The following is a 10,832-nucleotide window of genomic DNA, read 5'->3' on the forward strand; positions in this document are numbered from 1 at the left end:
GGGTTTTAATGCTCATTTGCAGCCATAGTTTCAATAAGATTATAAGCCTCAGTATAGCTTTTGGCAAACAAGGCACCTCCAGCTGCTGCATCGAGCATGGGCCGAGATTGGGCCCCCAAACCATTATAGAAACCAGTGATCACCATCCAGTTAGGAATACCATGATGTGGACACTTTCTCAACATCTCCTTGTAGCGCTCCCAAGCTTCGCACATAGATTCTGTTGGTTGCTGCGTAAACCGAATAAGAGCACTCCTCATAGCTGCAGTCTTCACCATTGGATAGAACTTCACCAGAAACTTTTGCGCAAGATCTTGCCAAGTAGTGATGGACCCAGCTAGCTTAGAATGTAACCAGTCCTTAGATTTATCCCTCAGAGAGAATGGGAAAAGCCTCAGCTTGATAGCCTCATCAGTCACACCATTATATTTGAAAGTACTACAGATCTCGATAAAATTCCCGATATGCATGTTGGGGTCTTCAGTCGCAGCACCTCCGAAAGAAACAGAATTCTGCACCATCTGAATAGTGCCCGGCTTGATTTCAAAAGTGTTAGCCTGAATAGCCGGATGAAGGATGCTTGACTGAATGTCATCAATTTTAGGCCGAGAAAAGTCCATAAGAGCTGGATCTGCTGCTGGAACAATACGATCACCCATGATTACTGGTTCTTTCTGCTCACTCTCTTTATCCGAATCTTCAAAATCTATCTTCTTCAGAATATCAAGAACTAAGTCTGTCTCCTCAGCCGTATCTAAAGTTCTCTTGCGAGTGCGAGAACGTGTTTGCATAAACGCTCGCGAGAGTACCTGAAACACAATCGGAAACAATAAGTAACACGTCTTAATCAATGAGTCTCAATGACCACTGATGGCAAGTACATAAACAAAACAACTATGCCGAGTCCCCGGCAGCGGCGCCAAAAACTTGTTAGGCACAAAACACGCGCTAATAATTTATGAAAGTATACGCATTCACAAGTAATATAGAATAATTTCTAGTTCGTTCCCAAAGAGACTCAGACTAATTATGTTCAATTAACACATACTCACCAATGTATGATTACTTCTCAATGTCAAGACAATAACATTTAGATTTGATTAACTAATTATTAACTACAATTAACTACGAGAACTAAACACTTAATTGACACTTGAATTAACAATATTAAATACACATGAGATCATAACTTCATTACTACTTTCTTCAATGGTCATTGTTATTACCCTTAGCATGTGACGGTGATGATATTAATCGAACAACACGAAACTAATAAAAGCCAACTTTCGTTGTAATAATACCATTCTACCAAACATCCACAATTAAGATAGAAGTTGAATAGGCATCAATTATGTTGAGACCCTATATGTCTACAGAATTTGACAACATAACGATTTAAGAACAAGTTATTCCTTATAATTACACAGGGCAAGTAAAACGGTTAGAGTTACCCACTAATCATGCATACACATAAATGAACCTATGCTAGCATGGCAAGTTCTAAACCTCGAGATCCACCGTTGCTTCACAGGAGATTAACAGACTATCTTATATGTTCGTGACGCACATAAGACGAATAAGCACAGCCTATACTAGATATCATACAATCATCACACACTAAGGTATTAAACAACTAACTAAAAAAATCCATAGTAGATCCGTTACGACCCCATGATCACGATTAGCCCATGATAGAACTCATCATCACCATGGGTTCATATGAAAACATGATAATAACACACAATATAATCTAATAAAAATACTTATTAAAACCAGAGTACGTCACAAGAGTAATAAGGTTCAAAGTAAAGAAAACTAGCATCCACTGATACAACGAATAAAAGAATCACAAGAAAACGTATGCTTCCTCTTCTTCGTTGTGATGTGCTAAAACGGTCTTCTTCCTTCTCTCCTTGCTCCTTGCTTGATACCACGCTTTTGTGAAACGTCTCTGAAAACTACTTATATAGAAACCCACAAGAACTAGCTGTCTCAGAAGTCCAACAGAATAAGGATTATAAAAAATCAGTATTTAAAATTCTCGACCCTGAGCGGCCGCCCAACATTCCTGAGCGAGCACCCAAGCTCCTGAGAGGCCGCCCAGCATTCCTGAGCGGGCGCCCAACAGGCTACTGGAAAATTTCTCATTCTGCTCCCGATTCCTTCTGCGTTCTGCTTTTAACTTCCCACAACCAATGCCAAGCACTTCCCTAGGCTTATTTCTGATGAATTCTTCCTACATACGCAAGTTATACCCTGAAATGCAAAAACACTAGAAAAACGCATCAAATACACAAAATACCTAATTTCAAGACATCAATTCAAGCCATTATAAGACATTCTAAGTGGTATAAAATGCCACTTATCAACTTGCTGAGCTAGTTAGCTCATTTGTGCAATATTGTTTATGTTCTTTTCCAGTTAAGAAGGAACCAGTTGGCAGCGAGGATCCCCAATCCAGTGTGAGAGCTAGGGGTCCAGGTTGATCAAGTTAAGCTAGTTGGCAGCTTTTGAGATAGTTTAAGTTTGTAAAAGTTTGTAATAATGTTTAATGTTCAGTTTTAAGTTTGAATAGTCAGGATTTGGATGTTTATAATATAAGTGTGTGTATGTGGCTTGTGGATATACTTTAACCTGTTGCGGTCCGTGGGCAGTTGGTAAGTAGGGTCACTGCATATTATTATTATCTTTATTATTGTTATAAGCAGGTTATAATAAAGTGTGTATGTGTGTGGACCTCAAACTTCTGACCCGGGTTTGGAGGGCGCCACAAGTTTGGTATTAGAGCTACAGGTTATAAGTCACTGATACAAGCCTAGGTTGACGGGAATGGGTAGAGGGTTAGGATTAGAAGTAAGGAAATAGAAAAATAGAACGTCGAGAGGATGAGTGCGACGGTATAACAGGTATTAGTATAATTCGCGTTGTGGTTCGAGATTCTTATATTACCATATAATTTCAGATAGCAGCGATGGCCGACTCTTTCTCTCCGTACCAGCTGATCACTCAGAGTCCTCAGTTGGAGGACCATCTTCGGATCCACGTCCTGTTGTTCCACCAGTGTTTGCTATTTTACCTCCACCTGTGTTGCAGCCCGTACCACTGCAGGCTATTCCACCCTCAGGCATGAGGCCACCTATCAGAGGACCTCCACCAGCTGATTCAGATTCCACTGGGCATTCAGTTGCGGGTGCCCCATTCCAGTCTACATTGCGTCATGTTCCTTATTACCGGTATGAGGCTCTTTTATTGGAGCGTGATTCCTTGTTGGCAAAGACCCGAGAGCTGCAGCATATCATCAAGACTACAGATGCTGATCATGGTGTGAGGGAGCTTTGAGAAGAGATCCATGTTACATGCAGGATTCTTGAGGCTAGGCTACATGGAGCTACATTACCTGGTCGAGGCCCTGATGCACTTATGGGATGGGCTAGTGAGGTGATGGAAGACTTTGAGAGGCTAGGAGGACCAGAGTTTCCTTGGACTTAGATCCAGAGATGGAGATGTTGATCAGTGTTGTTGTGGTTGTTTAGTATGTACAGTAGTGTGTAGTATGTATCAGTAGACTTTTGGGGTGTATTTATAGACTAGATCTGCTGACTAGTGAGTAGGTTTATTGTGCCCTTTTGCTTTTTCTTCCGAAGCGTCTTTACACTTGTACTACCTAAAACTTTTGATCTATATATCTCAGTACCTTTTCCTTTTCAGCATTGTCATTTATATTACTGCACCTGTTTTACTTTACTTTATTTATTGTACCATTTATACCCCTGTGATACCATGTACCCTATTCCCTTAACTGTATATATTCTGTAAAGAAGCATGCAATTTACTTAGTTCAACTGTTACAACTGTTTTCAAAAAGAGATATTTCTGTTTTATAAAACTTTTCTTTTATGTAAAGGATTTGATTTAAAAGCTAAATAAGTTGTTTGATTCTTTACAGAAAATGCCTCCCAGAAGAAATACCTGCACCAACACCCAGAATGAAGAAACCAACAACAATAACAACCAAGATGATACTAACCAGAATGCAAACCCAGGACCCATAGACCCAGCAATAGCCTAGATTCTTCAAATCTTGGCTCAACAAACAGTTCACCTGACACAACAGCAACAAAGACAAACCAATCCCCAGGTAAATTTCAAAACTTTTCAGGAAGTAAACCCACAGAATTCAAGGGTTCCCTAGATCTGATTGAAGCGAATGTTTGGTTAAAGGAAATAGAGAAGTCGTTTGCTTTAGTTAAAGTGAAGGAAGAACAGAAGGTGGAGTTTACAAGTTATTATTTGAAGAATGAGGCCACCTATTGTTGGGAGACTGTGAAGACATTGGAAGGTACAAATGTTATTACTTGGGAGAGGTTTAAGGAATTATTTTTAGAAAAATATTTTCTCCAGTTTGTTCAGGATCAGATGGAGCTGAAGTATTTAGAGCTAAAGCAAGGAAATATGTCGGTAGCTGATTATGAGAGTAAGTTTGAAGAGTTGTCAAGGTATGTGCCGTCATATGTAGATACTGATAGGAAGAAGGCCAAGAGATTCCAGTAAGGTCTGAAGCCATGGATCAGAGGGAAGGTAGCTATCTTTGAATTGGATACCTATGCAGGAGTTGTACAGAAGGCCATGATTGCAGAGACAGAGAACGAGATGTCACAGAAGGAAAAGGAAAGTAAGAAGAGGAAGTTTAAAGAAAATGAAGGACAACCACAACCAGGGAAGTTTCCAAACTTTAAGAAGGGTAAGTTTCAGCCAGGGAGAAATTTTAATTTCAAGAAGCAGAATACAGGCGACGGAGGTCAAAGCCACCGTCCATTCAATGTGAATCAGCTGAATCAGTTGAGGTTAACTTTTCCAGATTGCCAGGTATGTGGGAAGAAACATGGAGGAGTCTGTAATAAGTTGAATGTGGTTTGTTTCAAGTGTAATCAGAAAGGGCACTATCCAAGGGAGTGCCGCAATCAGCCAACAAGAGAGCCAGCAAACAAGGATCAGCCTACCCGGAATCCAGCGGTTAAGGTTCCAGCTATTGGATTTACATGCTTTAAATGTGGGAAGCCAGGATATATAGCCAAGGATTGCAAGACACCAGCCCCAGTCAGTAATGCATTGAGAATTATGGGATCTACCCCAGCAGTAAATGAGACTCCAAGGGCTACAGTTTTTGATATTTCTGTGAAGGACGCTATCCAGGATACTGATGTCATGGCATGTACGCTTAATATGAATTCTTTATGTGCCAAAGTGTTAATAGATTCGGGAGCAACTCGATCATTTATTTCTAAAAATTTTGTTAGTAAGTTAAATTGTCCGGTTGAATATTTAAATGAAATAATGACTGTGGAATTAGCAAATCAAAAACGTATCTCTGTTAATCAAGTTTGTGAGAATTGTGAAATTGAGATTTCTGGTAATAAGTTTTGTGTAGATTTGATACCATTTAAGCTAGGAAAGTTTGACGTTATCTTAGGAATGGATTGGTTATCTAAGCACGATGCCCAGATAGATTATCGAAATAAGACGGTAATGGTAAAGATGCCAGATGAGAGGATAGTAACGTTTAAGGGTCAAAAGCAAGCAAAGAAGTTTTTAACAAAGATGGAAGCATGAGACTGTGCATCGACTATTGGGAGCTCAACAAGCTTACAATCAAGAACAAGTATCCGTTACCCAGAATTGATGATTTGTTTGACCAATTGAAAGGAGCCAAGTACTTCTCCAAGATCGATTTGAGATTGGGATATCATCAACTAAAGATTAAGCCAGAGGATATATCAAAGACAACTTTTAGGACAAGGTATGGACATTATGAATTCTTAGTAATGTCATTTGGATTGACCAATGCCCCGAAAGCATTCATGGACCTGATGAACAGAATTTTCAAGGAATACTTGGACAAGTTTGTAATTGTGTTTATAGATGATATTTTGATTTATTCAAAGACAGAAGAGGATCATGCAGAACATTTGAGGACAGCTTTGGAGATATTGAGAAAGAAAAAGTTATACGCTAAATTTTCAAAGTGTGAGTTTTGGTTACAGGAAGTTCAGTTCTTAGGATACATAGTCAGTAACGAAGGGATCAAAGTGGACCCAGTGAAGATTGAAGAAATTATAAATTGGGAAAGACCGAGAACACCAATAGAGGTAAGAAGTTTCTTAGGATTAGTAGGATATTATCGCCGATTTGTTCAAAATTTCTCAAGGATTGCAACACCATTGACGAAGCTTACACGGAAGAATGAAAAGTTTATATGGAACGATAAATGTGAAGAAAGTTTTCAGGAATTGAAGTGAAGATTAATTACGACACCTGTTTTGTCACTTCCAGATGATCAAGGGAATTTTGAATCTATAGCGATGCTTCTCATAAAGGACTCGGATGTGTTCTGATGCAGCATGATAAGGTTATTGCGTATGCGTCAAGGAAATTGAAACCCCACGAGCAAAAGTATCCTACCCATGATTTGGAGCTAGCAGCCATAGTATTCGCTTTGAAGATTTGGAGACATTATCTATATGGAGAAAAATGTGATATTTATACGGATCACAAAAGCTTGAAGTACATATTCACGCAGAAGGAGCTTAATATGAGACAGAGAAGATGGTTAGAGTTGATTAAGAATTATGACTGCACGATTAACTATCATCCCGGTAAAGCAAATGTCGTGGCAGATGCGTTAAGTCGAAAAGAAAAGTTGAATGTGTTATCAATACCCGAAGAGATATACAAGGAATTTTAGAAACTAGAATTGGAGATTAGAGTTTGCTAGCCTGTTGAAGGAAAAGTGTATAGTATGACTTTCCAGCCCGAGTTGTTAGAAAAGATAAGAAAGTGTCAAGTAGAGATAATGGATCAGGACATTAATCATTTGGTAGGAGAGGAATTATGCATGCAAAAGGACGATCAAGGTATTTTTAGGTTTTCTTCTAGAATTTGGATTCCACCAGTAACGAAGTTGAAGAATGAAATTTTACAGGAAGCTCATAATTCAAGGTATTCAATCCATCCAGGAAGTACCAAGATGTACAGAGATTTGAAGGAAAATTATTGGTGGCCAGATATGAAGAGGGAAATTGCGAAAGGGATTAGCAGATGTTATACATGTCAAAGAGTTAAAGCAGAGCATCAGAGACCAAGTGGATTGTTGCAACCATTGGAGATTCCAGAGTGGAAGTGGGAGCATATTGCCATGGATTTCATAGTCGGATTACCAAGGACGAAAGCCAATCATGATACCATTTGGGTTATAGTGGACAGACTTACCAAGTCAGCTCATTTTCTGCCTATAAATGAAAGATTTTCACTAGACAAGTTAGTCCATATGTACTTGAAAGAAATCGTAGTTCGTCATGACCTGTGTCTATCGTATCCGATCGAGATCCGAGATTTAATTCGAGGTTTTGGAAAATTTTTCAAGAATGTTTGGGAACGAGACTGAATATGAGTACGACTTACCATCCACAGACGGACGGCCAAAGCAAAAGGACAATCCAGACGATCGAAGACATGTTACGTGTTTGTGCCACTGATTTCAAAGGAAGTTGGGACGAGCATTTACCCTTGGTAGAATTTGCTTACAACAACAGTTATCATGCCAGTATAGGGATGCCACCCTATGAAGCTCTTTATGGACGCAAATGTCGATCTTCCGTGTATTGGGACGAAGTAGGAGAATGCAAAATACATGGACCTGAATTGGTGCAACAGACGAAGGAAGTTATTGAAGTTATCCAGAAGAGATTGATAGCAGCACAAGATCGTCAAAGGAAATATGCAGATCAATCAAGGAAAGATATGGAATTTGAAGAAGGAAATCTGGTATTACTGAAAGTATCGCCGTGGAAAGGATTGACACGATTTGGAAAGAAAGGAAAACTAAGCCCAAGATATGTCGGACCTTTTGAGATTTTAAAGCACATTGGCAAAGTAGCTTACGAGTTGGCGTTACCTCCGCACATGGAGCACATTCACAATGTTTTTCACGTATCAATGCTTAAGAAATATAATCCAGACTCCAGGCATGTAATCAAATACGAGCCAATAGAGCTTCAAACAGATTTGTCGTATGTAGAGAGTCCGATAGAGATTCTAGAAGAAAGAGAGAGAGTGTTAAGAAATAAAATGGTAAAGTTAGTAAGACTACTGTGGAGAAACCCAATGGTTGAAGAGTCAACCTGGGAGTTAGAAAGTGATATGAGAGAAAAATACCCTCATTTATTTCCTTAGGAGATTCTGAGGACAGAATCCTTTTAAGGGGGAAGGATGTAATATCTGGGATATATCGTGTAATTATTTTTGCTAATAAATAAATATTATGCATGCTCAGTATTTATTCAGTGAATTAATTGTTAAGTGATATATGTGTTTGGATGTTTAAAAAAAATATTAATTGAGTATTTTAATTTTTATATGTCCAAAATAAAATATAGATAATTGTAATATCTTCCTATTTATTTTTATGTTGATTTATGATTTTATAGGAAATTTATGAATTTTATAAAATCTTTTTCCGAGTATTTATAAACTATTTTATATAATCGGGAACCAACCGACGTCACCCGGTTTTACATTTTTATAACCCGAAACTCTTCCGAGAACTCCTTAGTAACCTAATTGCAATATTCCGAGCATTTTCCATGTTTCGACTTTTCAATCCGGCGTACGGTTTGTCATGTGCGGGTCCCGGCGCAATATTTTCGATATATTATTCGTTTCTGTAATTCAATAAAACTCGTATTTTTGATAAATGGGATCTGTTTATTAAACTATTACAATTATCACCTCGTAATACGTGTAACCAGGCATTGAGACCAAGACCCTAGTACAAATTGTACTAATTTGGATAATTATCCCGAAAACCGGTACCGTTTGGATATGTTTTTATAAATAAACGTACCATTTTGTATCCGGAATGATCCAACGGGATACTAATTTTCCGTAATTATAAATAGCCTTTACCGTATTTTATTTCATACCGAAAATCATTTGCAAATAGTAATTATATAATTTTACAGAGAAAATCTATATATTCATATAAACTTTCAAGAATCAAATAGCAATTCAGAGGTGTTAGAAAGCTTGAGTAAACAAAATGAAGGGTTTGAAGAGTACTATCAGATTATACAAGTTCCAGAACTGCAGAATCAAAGGTTTATTTTCTAATTTTTGTTTTATTTTAGAATTATTTTGATTAAAAATATGAATTTTTGTAAGGATGATTGTTTGAATGATTTGATGCTTGCATGTTGTAGAGCTTGTTCTCCTGATGATTTTCATATGTCATATGGTTGATTTGGAGTTCAATAACATGTTCAAAATTGAGTTTAATTTCGAATTTTAAAATTAGTGTTTATAACCCGTATGAATGTTCTTAATTGAAATTTAGGGCTTTTTGTTCTAGGGGTTATTAGCTGTTGAAATATAGTGGGTTATGTTCCTTATGAAATTTGCAATCGATTGGTGTAAAACTTGTTAACAGACGATTCATGGTTTGAAGGGAGTTGTGTTTTTAAAGTTACGTCGAGCTCGCCGAAAACCGGCGAACTTCTCGGCCAAATTCCGGCCAACTCAGGGATTGTTAGGATGATTTGATGGCATGTTATGTTCCTGGTATTGTGTAGATCATATCTGGAGTAGATGGTGGGGTGAGGATGCCGGGAACGTGTTCTCCCGCCATCCCCGTAATTTTTCGGCGACTAAACTGCAAAATTACAGTTTTGTCCCTGTACTTTTGAAGATGGTGAAGTTTAGTCCCTGAAGTTTCTGGAAATTGCAGATATAAGATTCCTGTTTTAAAAATGTTTAAAAATCATATTTTCTATTTATTTTAATTATAAAAATTCATATTTAATTTCTAAAAATACCAAAAATTATTATTTTAATTCCAAAAATTATTTTTAATTCAAATATAAATCTGAATTAATTAGTTAATTAATTTTAGTTAATAATTAATTGATTAATTGGTCAATTAATTCGAAAATTAATTGATTAATTTATTTAATTAGTTATTAATTGATTTTAATTAATTATTTAATTAGATTTAATTATTTAAAATGATTTAAAAATTCCAAAAAATAGTTTCGAGCTTTAAAATATTATTTTAAATTGTTTTCAAGGCTCGATAATTATTATAAAATTGTTTCGAAGCCATATTTGGCCAACCGAACCCTGTTTATTGCTTAGAAATTAATCCAACGACCCGTTTTAATTCCGAATAATATTTTAAAAATTATATTAAATACCCGAAAGCCTGTTTATGACCCGAGACTCCTTTATAAATGATATATCATTGATTGTTTGACATGTTACGTGTTATATGTGACTTATTGTTTAGCTGTCGGTCTATATGTTCGGTGTTTATTTGTTTATAGCGTAACATTCAGTCCGTTAATCGGATTTGGGTAAAATGAAGGGTAGATAGAAGTGTATACCGAATAGAATCGTACAAGTTGAGTATTGATAGATGCTTATAATATGTGAGCAGAAGAGGCAAGGCTTAGGAAAGGGAAGCAGATAGTCGAAGAGTAAGAAGGTTGTGATTGGAAATTAGTGCAGTATAGCAAGCTAGTGCCAGGCAAGTGTTCTGAACTTTCTCGAGATATATTGTAGTTGATTAATAGTCTTGTTTCATATTGCAAGTGCTTTGAAGCACTGAACCCTAACCTTGATTCCAATTGTTGATCTTTGAGCCATAAACCTTATTCTTTCTGAACCATTGCTTGTTGTATACCCGAATACGAATCACAGATATACGATACTACTCCACAAATACATACAAACTAAATGCCAAACACTGACTCAAATTGCTTACATACTCAATACATTGTACC

The sequence above is a fragment of the Apium graveolens genome, chromosome 6, assembly GCF_009905375.1.
Source record: "Apium graveolens cultivar Ventura chromosome 6, ASM990537v1, whole genome shotgun sequence".
Classification (NCBI taxonomy): Eukaryota; Viridiplantae; Streptophyta; class Magnoliopsida; order Apiales; family Apiaceae; genus Apium; species Apium graveolens.